We start from the raw sequence: 17347 nt of genomic DNA, 5'->3' as shown, positions 1-17347 counted from the left end.
GGGTATCACAGTCAGGAATGAAATGAGCTGGTCGGCCTCCTGCACTAAATCATAAGCCTAAGTTCTACGCATTGAAAGGTCACTGTGTGAAAGCAGCCCACCTCCAACAGGGAGGTCTGGGAGGCTCTCCTGAGGCAGTGGTGGCCCTTCTGGCCCCCTGGCCGTGGTCAGAGGAGGCTGAACTCTTCACGCTGCCCCCCCAGCCATCGCCATGACAGCACCAGAGCACCTTGACCTGGACAGTCTCATGTTCGCCCCTCCCCCTCCAGCCCCGTTGAGAGCTCACCTCCACTCTGTCCCCATCACTCGGCAGCCTCCCATCCCACTTCTGCCTCCTTTAGTTAACGATTGATTTCTGCCTTCTTTTCTTTTCGCCTCAGTGCGTGTGCACAGCATCTCTCATGCGTTTGTGTGTAAGTTTGTCCTTGCCCAAACTGCACAGTCCCTGAGGACCGGGTCTGTGTCCCTGTCCGAAGTCTGTGTGCAGTGCGCAGCACGCGGCTGTTTGTTCAACACTTGCTGATGTTCCAGTAACCTGTGGACGGCCTAGGCCATGTCCTGGGGGAGGAGAAAGCCAGGGGGAAGGGGAGGCTGGATAATGCACCAACTGGAGAGGAAACCCGCTGAGCCTGCCCTGGGTGCCAGACACTGTGCTCGCACTTTCCAGACACTCTCTCCACAATCCTATGAGCTACGTGCTTTTATTTCCCACTTTACAGATGGGGGAACTGGATCAAAGATGTTAAGCAACTGGTCTAAATCCACACGATTAGTAACTAGTAGAAGGAGACTTTCAGTGCGGGTTTTATCTGATGCTAAGCCCACACTCTGCACTTGTCGCAGCGCGCGGGCTCCGTGAGGACAGGGACTTGGTGGTTACATGTGTTTGTTCCGTTTGCTTTTGCTGCTGTATCCTCAACGCCTAGGACTGTGCCAGGCACAGAGGAGACACTCTCTACATATTTGCTGAACGAAGGAACAAAGGAATGAATGGATACCACGCTGCTTCTCCCTAGCAGGACAGAGCAAGGGATCCTGATGCCAGGTTACTGGTTACTCTATTTCCAGGAATCTTGGACAACTGTTAGTTCCTCTCTCCACCCAGAAAAATAATCCAATAAACTAAGGATCCTCCAAAGGCCACGTGGTGGATGGCTGGGTTAACTAGGCACGGGATGGGGCTGGTGGGGGATTGGTGGGGGGGGAGGTAGAAGCATAAGCTGAACACAAAAGGCTGGACGATGTGAGGGATTTAAAAGGTTCTCAGTGCCCTGTGACCTGCTGATTCGGGGCCACTCTCTGGCCCCTTTGGGTCTGACCCTCCTCCCCCACCAGGCACCCCACTGCCTTGACTGAGCTGTACTGAAATTGGCCACATTCCTATTGAGCAGAGAAACTAACAGTTACACCACCGACTCCGGCCCCATCTGAACCCTCCAGAGTCTGCTCTGGGCCCTAGGGCTAGCCGCTTTTCTCCACATTCCAGCCAAAAATAATATAAGAACGAAGCTGTTTGGCGGAGACTTAATCTAATCTTCATTGCTTCAGTTTTAAAATATCCTGCCTGGTTTAGGGTTTCTTATTACACACAGGGATGTGTTTTTAGTGAGATAGGTCTTAGCAGAACCGTCCTTCTTGTAATTAGAAACCCAGGCAGGCAGGGCCTGCAGTGAGCCATCCAAGCCAAACAGCAGATCCCCCTCAAGACAACACGTTGGCAGCAAGCTCTTCCCAAGCTGCCCGAGGGCTTGGTTCTTCCTCACTCCTCGGGGATCGGGACCGAGGAAAAGCCGAGCTCTAGTAGAAGGACTGTGCCTTCCAACTCCCTCCACCCTCATCCTGTGTGTCCCAGCTCTCACCCCTGATCAGACTGGAAATTAAGATGCTGCCCAAGACTGCTGGAGAAGGATATGCGGAGGAAAAAATTACCCCAAGAAGTCCCCCCCAACGATGAGGGAGAATTAAAGGCAAGCATTCCACTGGAGCCTGTCTCCAGTATCAGGGATAACTTTAAAAACTCAGGCGCCGGAACGGAAGGAGGTTCCAAGTGCGTATACACTTTTGTATAACTGCTCCAAGTGCGTATACACTTTTGTATAACTGCCGGGTGTAACTTCTCGGGCTTTCTGGCCCAGAATCTGCTTTGATCTGCCAGCAATGGAGACTGCTAAGTGAGGTTCAAGCTGCGGCTAGCTCCAGACCAACGCCCATCCCCCCCCACCCCGGCCCTAGCCCTACCAGATGTCACACACCAGTCCAGGCTGTGGCCTCTTCTTCCCAGTGACATAAAGAGAAGAGGCCGCATTTCTGACCAGTCAGATTCTGTGTTCATCTAATGCATGAAAGGTAGTCCAGGTAGCACCGCTGGGAATAAACATGCTGGTTCCCCCAGCTCCGGCTTAATTGCCTCTCCTGGAAAAGTGCAGGTGCATTTTGGAATCACAGCAGGGACTTCAAATGCCAGGATATAAGAAAGGCAGGAGTTTAGCCCCTTCACCCAAGCCTAAGAACTCCTGAGAGTTGTGGGGAAAGGCTCTGGGGCCAGGCAGGGCAAGAAAACACAGTGAAGAAAATGACTTTGCCGCTCAGAAGCCTCCTCTCTCCCATTTCCTTTATTCTTTAGAGTGCAGGATTCAGGCAGCAGTCACTCCTCAGAGCCTAATGAGGAATTCATGTGATATATTCCACTTTACAGATGAAGAAACCGAGATCAGGAAGCTAACTGACCCACTGTAGTCATGAAGCCAGAGAGTAACAGGGTATAAAACTGCCAGGTCCCCAAACTCCAGCCTAAACACTACCCAGCATGCTGACCTGCCCGCCTTGATTATCTCCTTCCTCCCTTTCCCACCAGGTATTAGATTTAATTAAATTAGCAGATCCCCATCACAACAAGCCTGGCCACGCAGCCTGGACGGAACCCAGCCAGTGCAACTCTTCCTTCTAAATTCTGCTTCTCAACATAATTCTATCTTCAATAAGTCACGGATCTCATGTGAAGTGTTTTATACAAAGCCTGTTGTGTTGGCTAGAATCAAGGCTAATGGTGGCTCATGATGATTTCACTTCCCATGTAACTTCCTCTGTGGCATCATTTTCACCCTCTCCATACTCTGATCTGCATTTTGTTTGATCCAGACACTTTGCTTCACATGCCAGCACCTCAGGCAATTGCATCACACATTTATATATATCTTACAGCATCGCTGTCCTGGTGCCACAGGAAAAAGGAAAACTTATAACAGCATTTCTCACCTTCCGCGAGCTAATTTAGAAAATGTGCTCCAAATTAAATAAATCGGGAACAAAAGTCTGAAATTGGAGATAGAATTTCGGGGCGGGGGCGCTAAATAAATAGCAAGGAAATCTTGCAACATGTTGGAGGCCTATAAATTTTATAGGTTGTTTCTTTAATAAAAACAAATTCAGTTGCTAACAACACAGTATTATTAAGCTGCTAACCTTTAAAAATCTAATTTGGCCTGCTCTGCTGCTGTTTCTGTTGCACACTGCATTCACCCAGGGTAAGGAAGTCAGGTTGAGGGGTTTGGTTTGGTTTCTAAACCAGGCTAATAGAGAGCCCTTTAAAACCCAGCCTTTTTTGCTTTCTAGGCAAGCCTTGGTCCCTAATGAGTTACAGCCCCAGGTTGGAGATGGACATAGCAGAAAGAAATTTAACACACACTCTGGTGCACCCATAAACCTCAAGGCCAAGGGAGAGGAGGTATGTTTCCAGTTAGGCTAGAACTCCGTGAATTCAGGATTCTCCACTCACAAGACAGTAATTCTCCTTATTTCATCACTAACTTACTTCAAATGTGTTTATACAATTTATTGCTACTGAACTTCCAGGCAACTGGTGTAGAGTTAATGAAACCCAGCTTGGAGAAGCTTTGAGCTTTGAACAACTAACCACAGTTTAAATGGTTATGACATGCGGTCAAAGCCACAGCCCAGCCCCACTGCAGTTTCTGTGTTAGGACCTAGTTAAAAACCTTGTCATCTCACCTTTTGTGCCAAATCAATTGAAAAAGGAAAAAGCCTTCCATGTTTCTTCTCAAGGTTCCCAGCCTTTCTCCCTGACATTTTTAACACATCTATCTCACTGAATGCAAGGCAAAGCCCCTCCCCCAGTCCTGAGTAAATATTTTAGTTGCAGTTTGAATGGGCAGCCAGTTGAAAGCCTAAAATCCAGTTTGAGTTTAATTGAACAGGGTCAGGCCTACATAAAGCAATGTAGAGAGGGGGTGTCAGGGGGAGGCACCAAGCAACATTTAAAATCAGACTCAGTGAAAAGTCCAAAAGGCAATACAGGAATGTACAGATGGCACTGGACTGGAAAAGAAGTGAACTCGTCTTTCCGAATGACTTGGACATTGATTTTTATTAATCCTCGTTGTCATACAGCCTCCTCCCCCAAGCTCTGTCCATGTGGGAACTCCAGGACGCTCCCTCTTTTTAAACAGGCCCATTTTGGAAGAGTAAAGGGGAGGTACTGGATTGCCAGCGCTGCACAATAAAAGCCCTTTTTGAAAGCAGCACTTTCATTAACTTAAAGCAATCTATAGACTTAAAAGCAGGGAGCAGTAAACTCCCAGAAAGGATCATAAAACAGCCAGTCTCAAGTTGGGTACACTTCAGTGCAATTTGCACAAGGCATTTTACTGTGAGTGGCGACCGGGCCCATCTCCCTCCGGTAACCCCCTGCCCCTTATTCTGAGCAGCTTCTCTTTCTCTGGGCTTGCATGCCTTTAGCGCTCACAAAGGGGAGGCGGTGACCGGGGAGTCTCCGTGGGGTCACGGCTCCCTCCCGCCCTCAGGCTCTCGGCGGGAGAGAGTGCGCACGAATTCCAAGCCTGCAAAACAACAGCCTCGGAGCTCCGCCGCTGGGCGGTCGCCGCGCCCCGGGCCGCCGCGGCCACTCGTGGGTCGCGAGCCTTCGGCGTCCCGGAAGCGCCGTCTGGCTGCCCCAGAGAGGGGTGCGAGGGCTGCGGAGGGCTGGGAGGGTGGGTTCGCGACTGCAAAGGAGAAATTGCAAATCTTCCTCCCGTTCACCGCCCCCCGTCCCCCGCCAACACACTCTGCTTCCCTAGCGGCCCGAGGGACAACCTCCCTCCCGAGTCGGGACTTCTCTCCCACCGCCGAGCTAGGCCGGAGCCAAGCGGGGCGCAGCTCGAGTGGAAGATCACGAGCCCAAAGACTGGAGACCCTCCCTACCTTCCCCCCGAGTTCCTGAAGCCTCGAGAAGGCCAGAATGGCAGGGCAGGCAGGAGGGCTAGGGACTAAGGCTTTGCGCAATATAGCTCGTGTTTGGACACCATCATTTTCTCAGATTTGGGGAGTAGATAGTCTAAATTTGCCTAAAATGCTAAGCTTTCGGTTTCCACTAGTTGGAAAATATTTCAACACGCTGGAGGAGTCCCGGGACAAGTGGGGTAAAGACAAGGGACTCCGAGTTCGCCCCTTTCCCAGGCGGAACGTCGCACCGGCGGCCCGGCTTGTGGGCTTCCGGGCCGGGCCTGGGAGAAGTGCAGACAGCGCCTGCGGGTCAACAGCTGGCGGCTCCGGTCAGGGCTCCAGAGCCCGCCCTGCCCTCGGCCGCAGCCCGGACTCCCAGGGCCCGGCCTGACGCCTCGCTGCTAGCGCCCCCCGCGCAGGCCGCGGCCCCTGCGGGCCACCGCATGCGCCCGGCCGCGCTGCGCCCGCAGACCCGAAGTGGCTTCCGGAGCCCGCCGAGCCGCCACGGTCGGGTCCTCGGATCCACGCCGAGCCCTGCGAGGCTACCCCGTCGCTTCGCCCAGAACATCCCTTCGATTTGTCCGCTTCCCGGAATCCTTCTACTAGGGCCGGGTCCTGCGCGCCTTAAGTCCTTTCCTCCAGATCCGCTTTTGGGGAGAAGCAGCAGGAATTCGGGACTCGCCTGCCATGGCTCCTATCAACTACTTTCATCGCCTACCTAAATGCTTTTCAACCCACTTAGCGTGGGGAGTCGCGCGCGCGACCCTCCCCAAATTCCAATAGCTTCAACCCACCCACCCCACCACCACCACCAAAGCCGTGAACCCCTGGCTAAATCCTAAAAACGCCACCAGTTCCTCCGATTCCAGCCTCAGATGTAACCCCGGGCCCCTAACTCCAGAACCACCCCCACCCCCCACCTCCGCTGCTCTGGCCGGAGTATAGATTCGATCCCTAAGCTACTGAGCGGCCCTTCGATCCCGCTTCTGAAAACAGCTCGGTTCTTAAAATCCCAAACTCTAGCCTGGCCCTGAAGCCCAGCCCTAACGCACAACCACCACCCACCCCCCGCCCCACTCCCAGTCCTAGCCGGGCTCTCCCCACCGCGCCGGAACCTCGGGCTCTCCCGCTGAGAGCCCCCGGAAAAGGCGGCACGCTTTGCTCGTTTCTTCCTCAGGATCTGGAGTCGGGAGAGCCCCGCACGCCTAACCCGAAAGAAACGCAAACTTTGCACGGCCGACTCGGGACCCTGCCCCATCCCCCTCGGCTCTCTGCTTTGGGGCGCTTTCCTTCCCCCCCCCCTTACGAACTCATGCCCCCCGTTCTAGAGCCAGGAGGGCTCCCTATTCCCGAACCTCGCCGAGGGCCCCTGCGCCTCCCCACACCTCGCCAAAGACACCCAACAATCCGCGGAAAGCCAGTAACCCTACAAATTATTGCTCCTCCCGCGGGTAGGGTCCCTGAGCCCGGCCCCTGCGATCCCAGCTTGCCTGGCCCACAGCTTGTGCTCCGCTCTCCCCACGGATCCGCCTGCAAACCCCCACCCACCCTGGCTCCCCAGGCCTGGCGGGACGCGGCCGCGGCTCCCGGACTCCAGGCACCCGGCCCGAGTCTGGGGCTGCTCCCGCTTCCAGCCGCTCGAAGGCAGCTCCAAGCTGCTGGCGCAGAGTAGCTCCGGCCCAAAGGGCGCCCGAAGCCGGGAGAAAGAAAGCGAACCTGGAGCCGGCCCGCCGCTCCCAGCCTCGCCCGCGGAGCGCCCAGCCCCGAGCTGCCCGCACCGGGGCTCCGGCCCGCGCGCACGTCCCTACTCGGGTCCCCGGCGCTCCCAGCTCGCAGCTCCCCGCCCGCCCGCTACGGTGTCTTGGGCCCGCGGCGGTCCGAGTCGGCAGCCCCGCTCCTGGCACCCGCGGACAATGCGCGCCCGGCCACCGGCCCGAGCGGGGCGAGGCGGCGGCGGCGGCGGGGCTGCGCGCTGGCCGGGCCTGGGCGCGGGCGGGCCGCGCGGCTCCGGCCGCCTCCTTCCCCGGCCTCGCCGCCACTCGCGCTGCTTCGCTCCGCGCTCTCCCGGCGCTTCCCCAGCTTCTCTGCACGCTCCCGCCGTCCCTCGCTGCTCTCTGCCTCCCTCCTCCCTGCTGCCTCCCTCTCTCTCCTCCCTGCTGCCTCCCTCTCTCCCTCTCTCCTCCTTGCCCTGTCGCAATGAATAATACTCTGGCTTGGGGACTGGAATAAAACACACGCGCTCTGAGGCAGCCGCCCGCAGCAGCAGCCGCAGCCGCCGCCGCCGCCGCCGCCGCGCCGCCGCCGCCTGCAAAAGCGTCTCTGACATGGAAATGAATGACAGCTTACCTGATGCCAATCTTCATCAGACTGACACCGGCGTGACAACACAGCCTATACTTCCCAGCACTGCTCGGGACGTCAGCGGCACAGGGACCCGCCCCCCGGAGCCCCCCCCCTTCACACACCTCCCCTCTCCTCACTCCCCCTTTCTCCCCACCCCCTCACCGCCCCCCTCCCGGCCCCGGCCGCTTCCAAGTCGGAGCAGCCGCTGGAGTGTCTCCCTCTGCTGGAGGCTTTTCTAAGACGCCGGGCGCGGGCCTGCTCCAGCGGCCGGGGAGGCAGCAGAGCGCTGGAGAGACAGCGTCAGACCGCGAGGTTGCCTCGGACACAGGAACGCGGCGGACCCCCAAGGAGCTCGGGAACCCTGCCCCCGCCCCCCAGGCCAAGTCCTCCTCGGCAAACACCCGAGGCCGAGTTTCAAGACATTCTGGGCTCAGGGGCTGGAGATGAGGTGAAATTTTCTGTGGACCCCAAGAGAACTCCCCAGAAATTATGAAACTTAAAACTGGCAAGAAATCCTTCTCTCCACCACCACTCCTCCCCCACTCCCACCCCATTCCTGCCTGGCTGGCCTCATTTTTATGATTGCATTTGAATAATTCTCATTACCCTGGCCCCAGAAAAGTTGCTCAGGTGACACTCTGGTTAGTTATTCCTAATCTCAAGAGCTTTCTGCTCTGGGCTTCCTGGGGCGTTTGGTTCACCGAGGGGTGACTGCAACGGTGGGGCAGAGGGACAGATAAAAAGGTGCAGAGGCTTTGTCAGTAAATCACCTCTTTGCAAATGCCGGGCAGGCCTGTTTTAAGCCACTGCTATTTTTATTCTAAAAAGTCGCAAAGGTCTGGGGGTCGGGTGGTGTAATATAAAGAGGGAGGCCGGCTGGGTGGTTTCAGCCTGGCCCTGCTGGGGTGATTTCCGGGGTGGGGGGAGGGAAATTCACCTAAGTGCCTTCTAGGAGGAAGACCAACGCAAGCATCTGTGGTCAGACATGTGCCTTCTTTCATTCCACAAAGATTACGGTCCTACTAAGTGAGTGCCAGGTGGGGACACCCAGCCACCTACAGATGCAGGCTTGCTTGCTTCCACAACTTAGCACATGGCTCTCTGCATAAATGGACAAGAGAACCCCTTCTTCCCCCATGAAATTTGCTTCTTGCTCCCTGTAGGGGAGCCATTTCAGCCACAGTCAGGCAGCGATTGATCCGCTGACCCCAGACCAGGCAGGGGGCCTAGACAAAGACACTGATGTAAGCAAGGAAAGCAGAAAGTGAAATCCAAGCAGGCCAGGTTTTGGGTAAAGAATCTGACCCAAGAAGTTGAAGGCTGCCCCTTTGCTCTTTCCAGGCCTCTGGGTCATTGCTTGTCTGCCTTCTCACGGGCAAGGATGAGAGCCATTAGCTGTGGCTCAGAGGAGACAGCTGAGACTTGTTTTGAATCACATCCCAGGTACAGCAAATACTGTTTGTCAAGATCCTCCCAGTACCTCCCCCACCCAGATTCAACCTCCAAAGTTGCCTGTGGAAGAAACTTCACTGGAGCCCCCATCGTAGACGGAGTTCAATCCTCTCACCTTCACACAGAACCTCCAAAGACTTCACTATGTGTATTCATGTCACCCCAGCCTCTGATCTGTGGTCAGAAACTCTGGCTGCTGACAGCATAATCACTATTATATATTATACATTGTATAATAATATAATAATAATGAATGCACTTGCCCTTTTTATGTAGTACAGAAGCAGCCAGATTCTCCAACCCAGAGGCTGGAGGTCAGGCTGCCATAAACTCTCAGAGGGAAGCCCTCTTCAGATACAGGAGGGGGAGGGGAGATCCATTTGCCCCGGCCCAGGACGCCTGGAGAGAGGGTTTTCTCTCTTTCCCAGGGCTCCTAGTGAGTTGCTGTAGCTTGCAGAGTCAGAGGGGAGAATCAGGCTGAATGTAAATACTTAACCCCATCAGAGAGGTGTCAGTGAGCCGTAAATAGTACTGCAGGCAACAGCCATGCGTCACTGATTCACACTTGTCACACCCCTCATTTCCTGAAATCCAGTTCGGTGCCCATCTCTTTCTTGGTACAGGCGATCCATTGCCATGAGCTATTAATTTTTGGAGTCTTCTTATATACTGTGATTTCTACTAATACCCTATTGAGGCTTTAAAATACACATTGTAATTTTAAATAAATATATCTTGCTTTGACTATTTTTGTAATTTGCAAAGCTTAAAAAAATGATTACCTCAGGCTTCCCTGGTGGCACAGTGGTTAAGAATCTGCCTGCCAATGGAGGGGACACGAGTTCGAGCCCTGGTCAGGGAAGATCTCACATGCCGCGGAGCAACTAAGCCCGTGCACCATAACAACTGACCCTGCGCTCTAGATCCCACAAGCCACAACTACTGAGCCCGCATGCCATAACTACTGAATTCCACTCCTAGAGCCCGTGCTCTGCAACAAGAGAAGCCACCACAATGAGAAGCCCACGCACTGCAACGAAGACCCAATGCAGCCAAAAATAAATAAATAAAATTTTTAAAAAATGATTATCTAAATGTAACTGTTGTTCTTATAATCATTCAAAGCAAATATTTCTCCTGCACCCCCTGGAAGCTCAGCTGTGTGCTAGAGCTAAGGATAAAGGGCAGAAGCAAAGAAGTTCAAGTACCAGCTCCTGTCCTCTAGGAGCTTCCATTCTTGTTGAAGAAGGCAAAGCACCAATACATAAAACATTAAATAATAATAATACAAGAATCCAACAGAAGACATGGCTAGTAAATAATTAATGAAAAAGTGAATCGACAATATGTCAAATTCCATGAGTTCCATATCTAAATGTTGGCTTTGTCGGTGAGTAGAGAAGGGATAGAGTGGAAATTAAGTCTGTAGAATTCACTTCAGATATTCTCCCATCTCTCCCCCATCATCCTTCTGAGAATGAAGAAAAGGATGGAGAGGGGCACACATGTCATGTAAGTCACAAACCCGTCAACATTAGAACCAAACAGGAGTTCCTACCAATCCTAGCCATCTCTCTTATACGTTGGCGTTCGTAAGGCATGGTTCTGGGCCATGTTCTCACTCTATCTGCACTTGATTTGTCTTTAGTATAAGCAGTTAACAGCAGCCCAGGTTGTCCCCTCTGAGCCCTAGACATATATAATCAATGGCCTAACTGAATCCTGTCTGTATCGCCCTATGTATACAAATTTAAGACTTGTCTGTATTAGTCTGCTTGGCCTGCCATAACAAAATACCACAAACTAGGTGGCCTAAACAACAGACATTTATTTTCTCACAGTTCTGGAGGCTCAAAGTCCAAGATCAAGGTGCCAAGTAGGATTAGTTCCTGGTGAGACCTCTTTTCCTGGCTTGCAGATAGCACCTTCTTGCTGTGTCCTTACATGGCCTTTTCCTTTGTGTGCACCAGAGAGAGACAATGATCTCTGGTGTCTCTTCCTCTTCGTATAAGGGCACCAATCCTATTGGATTAGGGGTCCACCCTTATGACCTCATTTAACTTTAATTACCTTAAAGTCTATCTTCAAATATGGTCACAGTGCAACTTCAACACGTGGGTTTAGGAGAGACACAATTCAGTCCATAACACTGTCCACATGCTTGTTTCCTTTATTCTCAACTTAATTATTTTTGATGAATCTTGATAGATTGTGAGTTCTTTGAGGATGGGGACAGTATCTTATTTCATCTTAGAATCCTTAGAACCTGGTACAGTGCTCCAGAAAACATATTAAAGAAATACTTGTTGAATTGAATGAATGGAATTTATCTCTCTATCATTGCCCCAGTCCAGTTGAGGGACTTAACACCCAACACCTGGAGTATTTTGACAATTTTCTAACTGGTCTAATGCCTCCAATATGCCCAATACTTCCTATACACTATCACCAGAATGTTCTTCCTAAAACAAAGGTTGTCTCACACCTTGGCTTCCCCTCAAAATCCTTAGTCATTTTCCATTGCTTATAAGATTCAGCCTAAAATGTTTAGTGGGCCTTATAATAAAAAGGATGGCCTTCTATGCTGCATTCCTTAGCATGGCATTCACACTCCTCCTCCTCCTCGTCTGGCCCTGTCCACCTTTCAGGCTCATCTCCTGTATTCCTACCTACACCTCCCAACTCCACCTTCAGTGGTCCCAAGTGCTCCCCATGGACTTCCTGCATGACAATCCCCAAGGGAACCTCTCTATAGTTCAGGGTTCCTGGTTCCATCCTTGGAGAAAACTGGTCTAGAGAAGGGCCTGGGAATCTGTATTGTTAAAACTGCTGCATGAAGAGAATGAGAAGACAAGCCACAGACGGAGAGAAAATATTTGCAAAGACATCGGGTAAAAGACTGTTATCCAAAATGTATTAAAAAACTCTTAAAATTCAACATTAAGAAAATGAACAACCTAATTAGAAAATGGCAAAAGATCTGAACAGACACCTCACTAAAGAAGATACACAGATAGCAAGTAAGCATATGAAAAGGTGTTCAACATCATATGTCATCAGGGAAATGCAAATTAAAGCAAGATACCACTGAATACTTACTAGAATGGCCAAAATCTGGAACACTGAAAACAGCAAATGGGAATGAGGATGTGGAGCAACAGGAACTCTCATTCGTTGCTGGTGGGAATGCAAAATGGTGCAGCCACTTTGCAAGACAGTTTGATAGTTTCTTACAAAGGTACACATACTCTTACTATATGATCCAGCAATTACACTCCTTGGTGTTTACCCAAGTTAACTGAAAACTTATGTCCACACAAAAACCTGCACACAGACGTTTACAGCAGCTTTACTCATAGTTGCCAAGTCTTGGAAGCAACCAAGATGTCCTTCAGTAGGTGAACAGATAAACTGTGGTACATCCAGACAATGTGATATTATTCAGCACTAAAAAGAAATAAGCAATCAAGCCATGAGAAGACATGGAGGAACCTTAAATGCGTATTACTAAATGAGAGAAGCCAACCTGAAAAGGCTACATACTGAATGATTCCAACTTTATGACTTTCTGGAAAAGGCAAAACTGTGGAGACAATAAAAGGATGAGTGGTTGCTAGGGCTTAGAGGGTGGGGAGGGATATGAATAGGTAGAGCAGAGAGGATTTTTAAAGCAGTGAAATGCTTTGTATGATACTCTAATGATGAATACATGCTCATTATACATTTATCCAAACCCACAGAATGTACAGCACCAAGAGTGAGCACTATTGCAAACTGCAGACTCTGGATGATGATGTGGCAATGGAGGTTCATCAGTTATAACAAGTGTTCCACTCTGATGGGAGATGTTGCTAATGCGGGCGGCTGTTCGTGTCGGGGGGAGCAGGGAGTATAGGGGAAATCTCCATACTTTCTGTTCAGTTTTGCTGTGAAACCAAAACTGCTCTGAAAAATAAAGTTTGTTAATTTTTTTAAAAAGCCACTGTGATGGAGAGGCTTGGACACTCCCATCCTAGCCACCCCTGGCGCTCATGGATAACAGAACACACCACACGCTCCCAACCCTTCCCGCACTTGCTCACGCTGTGCCTTCAGCCTTGACTTTTCCTTCCCTCTTTCCCTACCTTCCAAAGTTCTATCTGCTGTTAAGACTTAACTGAAATATCACCTCTTTTCGAAACTTCCTTGGATTCCCCGGCAGAGAGCACTAGCTTTGGAATCGCAGGGACCTGGCTCAAATCTCCACCCTGTCACAAAGTAGCCCAGTGTCTGGGAAGTTCTTGACGCTCTCCAAGTCTCTGTTTCCGCTCTTGTGAAATGAGGAGGATAATAGTATGCAATTCTTGAGCCCATGGGGATTAGATGAAATAATGAAGGCAAAGCGCTCAGCACAGTCTCTGGCACATGGGAGGCTCTCTAATAAACAGAGCCATTAGATTTAATGGCCCTTTCCCAGGGTTTCCACAGCACCTGCCTGCACCTTTATTATAGAGCTTATTTAATCGGCCTGAGGATGGGAGATAGCGTTTACTGAGAATGCTCTGACAGGCTCTGAGGCTGTAAACACAGATAATGGGAACAAGGAAAGGAGGAAGGGGGTGCTTACTCTTTACCTAAAGCCCCTTCCTGACCCTGGAACCAGGTGGGACTGTGGTGCTCTGGGCAGCCAGCGCCAAGTGAGGAAGATTCCATTCCTGATTAAATGCATGAAACAATGTCCCTCGGAGACTGGGTTTGGGGACCAGAGCAGTGAAAATTCAGATGCTATAAATCCTCTGAAAGGTAGGGCTCCAGGATTGTGCTCCGAGTTGGAAGTGGGGATGTCGAGGCCCCATGTACATCTCTGATTCATTTTTTTTTTTTACCCTGTGAAAGCCTCTCTGGGTATTCCATTCCATTCAACTCCCACCCTCTGAAGCATGGGGGCTGCAACCTGTCCTCTGGGCACAGATAGGCAGCTAATTGGGTCATGTCTCTAACCAGCTTCTCTAATATAGGAGCAATATAGTCCCCAAAGCCTTGCAAAAAAAAACCCATCTTTCTTATGGTGCCGATGTACATTTGGGAAGATTCTTCAAGCACTGTCTCCCGCCCTTGTCTTGTTCTGCCAATCCCCGCCCCCAACACACACACACACACACGCACACACACAAATATATACGCTCTCAAGGGATCTGCCCGGCCATAGCTCCAGATGAGAGAGTCTGTGGGAAGCAGGAAAGGAAAGAGAAGAGTTTGGAGTAATTCTTCATTTCTTTCCAGGTTCCAGCAAGGAGTGGGCAGTATCACAGCCAGTCTGAAAGAACTGAGCAAGAAGACTATTGAGAGAGAGGCTATCTGGACTGTAAAATGCTATGATGATTTCCAAAAATGGCATCCCAAGAATTTGGTCACAAAAAGTTGAGAGGGCTTCCCTGGTGGCGCAGTGGTTGAGAATCTGCCTGCTAATGCAGGGGACACGGGTTCGAGCCCTGGTCTGGGAAGATCCCACATGCCACGGAGCGGCTGGGCCCGTGAGCCACAGTTGCTGAGCCTGCGCGTCTGGAGCCTGTGCCCCGCAACGGGAGGGGCCGCGATAGAGAAAGGCCCGCGCACCGCGATGAAGAGCGGTCCCCGCACCGCGATGAAGAGTGGCCCCCGCTTGCCGCAACTGGAGAAAGCCCTCGCACGAACCGAAGACCCAATACAGACAAAAATAATTAATAAATAAATAAAGAAAGAAAGAAAGAAAGAAAGAAAAATCCTTAAGGAAAAAAAAAAAAAAAAAAAAAGTTGAGAAAGGAAGACACAAAGCCGTGCTGTCCCACATGGCAGCCACTAGCCACCAGAAGCTACTGAGCACTTGAAATGCAACTGTTCAATTAAGGTGTGCTGTAAGTGTAACACCCATAATGGATTTAGAAGACAGTATACAAAAGGGTGTAAAATATTTATTAATAATTATTTTATACGTATGAGATATTGCAATGGTAGTATTCTGGATACATTGAATTAAACAAAATAGGTTATTAAAATATTTCACCTGTTTCTTTTACCTTTTTAATGTGGCTATTAGAAAATTTTAAATTATTATGTGACTTGCATTCAATTTCTATTAAAGCCTCTTTTCTGGGCTTCGGTTTTGCCCTGGTGTAAACTGTGTCTAGATGCTGAAACCTTTATCATTGATCATGTATCACTCAGGCTCACCAGTTCTTCAATCTACTCTGCTTCCTGCCAGCACCACCCAGGACCAGCCGAAGGGTGATGGGGTTGGGGGAGGCCAGCAGGACATTCAATGCCTTCTCCCTCAGACTGTAGAAGTTGCTAAGATCTCCCCTCCTCTGCTCCCAGGGTTACATGGAGTTTTGAAATATCTGCTCTCTCCAAAACAAAGATCTCTTCTCCTACCTGTACTGGAAGACCCAGCCCTGAACCTCTCTTCCCCCATATCCTTGTCAACCCCCTCGTCACCATCACAATTGTCACCTCTGCTTTCACCGTCCTCTCCTTTGGCTCCATCCACATCCTCACCACCCTCATCATCACCACCTCTCACAGATCTGCCCTGCATTCTTCTGCCCATCCAATGGACCATCCCTACCCTGTCTCCAGGGATGACCCTATCCGTATTTGTTGCCTTTGATGCTGCAGCCAATCTCTAAGCCCTCCTGAGCTGGGGATTGTGCATGGTTGGACGCCCATCTTCATTCTGGTGACTGGGGCCTACAGCAACCTGACTGCGGGGCTCAGAGAACCAAGCAACAGCTCTGGGAAAGGGGGAAGGCCACAGCCCTGGCAGAAGCTGGTCACGTCTCATCACGTTGTAGGGGGAGGGTGAAGAAGAGTGGTCTAGTGAGAGAGCAAGATACCCAACTTACCCAGCACGGGGAGCATGGTTTGCTCAGCAGAGAAGAACAAAACCAGGCGACGTCAATAATAATAATAGCCAATATGTATTGATTATTTGCTCAGTGCCAGACTCCATGCAAAGTGCTCAACATGCAATGTCTCATGAGATCCCCACAGCACTCCCGTGAAGCTTAGGTAAGGAGAGTAACTTGTCACCATGGGTGGACTCAGGCGGGCTGCCTCTGGAACCCACACTCCAAACCACGGTCCTGCATTGCTTCTTCAGAAGCATACGTGTTCACTCCCTCACTCCCTCATGCACTCACTCATTCATTCTTCTTCCGCATGTGTGTACTGAGAGCCGCTAAGAAACGTGCCAGCTCATTGGTTCCCATTCAGCATCCAGGCTGGCCAGGCACATCCTAAGCCCTTGGACTATAAAGGTGAACAAATCACCGTCCCTGAATGCACAGCGATCTTGTTCGGGGGCCAAGAGAGAGATGGAAAGCCTAACTCTGTCTTCGGATCCCTCTCCCATTCTGCAGGCAGAGAAAGTGAGGCCGGGTAGGAGGGACAAGGAAGGGGTGAGCTTCAAATCTCTCCTGACTAAATGGGGCCAGTACGAGTCAGCTTGGATTCTCCAACCAAACCATTTTGTCATCCAGCCCCACCCTTCCCTGGAGATTCTGCAGACATACTGTGTCACTGCTTGGCTGCAGGTCCTCTTGACAGACTCAGCTTGGCTTCTTCTGCTTTACACCCTACTGGCAGCTATCACAACGTGCAGTCGGAAAGGCCACACTCAAGTCAAAACTCATCCTCTCCAGAAACTCTACGTAATTCGGACACCCATGTCCTGGAGCCTTCTGAATTCATATGCTCACATTTCCACTATAGTAGTATGCACTGGAATGCCACTTTGTACATGTGCTTAAATTTCAAATATGTATGCATTAGCTCCCCAAGCAGATTTTGAACTTTTTAGAAGCAAAGAGTGTTTCTTTTATATTTTATCTTGTTCTTCCCAATCTCGCAGCATTTGGTAGCAACCTCAGCCTACTTGAATTGCCTAATAAATGCTGATGGCTTGATGTACTGTGTGCAGACATAACTGTGTGTGTGTGTTTGTCTGTCTGGGTAGTATCCTGAATCCGTATGCATAGCAGGGGTGTTTGTGCCTCCGAGGATCAGTGTGAGCATATGCACGTGTGTGTGGATGAATTCTCCAGCTATTACAGTTATGGAAGCTTAGACACACATCAGCACAATCCATCAATTTCCAGACGTTATCTCTCATGACAATTTCCTGCCAAATCTTTGAGTTGCAATTAAGAAAGTAGATAATTTGAAACATTTTCCTCTGCATGTTGAGATGGATTATAATCCTGATATGATAAAGACTCTTAATGACTCATTAGCCACCCTTGGCTTCTCCTAAGGTCAGCCAACTTCCCAGGCACTGGGAGGCAGCGGCCCTGAGGCC

The 17347-nt window shown here is 50.7% G+C and overlaps 1 protein-coding gene across 4 annotated transcripts in view; it reads right to left on the bottom strand.

Moving 5' to 3' along the window:
* The window catches only part of PKNOX2 (PBX/knotted 1 homeobox 2), a 259497-nt gene extending 251830 nt beyond the window's left edge, over positions 1–7667 (bottom strand). For all 4 annotated transcript variants that reach the window (XM_057553006.1, XM_057553005.1, XM_057553008.1 and 1 more), the window contains exon 1: positions 7585–7667. The gene's annotated coding sequence lies outside the window, so the exon portion shown is untranslated. The remainder of the gene's footprint in view (positions 1–7584) is intronic.
* Between the last annotated feature and the right edge of the window lie 9680 nt (positions 7668–17347).

The sequence above is a fragment of the Balaenoptera acutorostrata genome, chromosome 9 (assembly GCF_949987535.1).
Source record: "Balaenoptera acutorostrata chromosome 9, mBalAcu1.1, whole genome shotgun sequence".
Taxonomy (NCBI): Eukaryota; Metazoa; Chordata; class Mammalia; order Artiodactyla; family Balaenopteridae; genus Balaenoptera; species Balaenoptera acutorostrata.
This window is presented reverse-complemented; position numbering and strand designations above follow the sequence as displayed.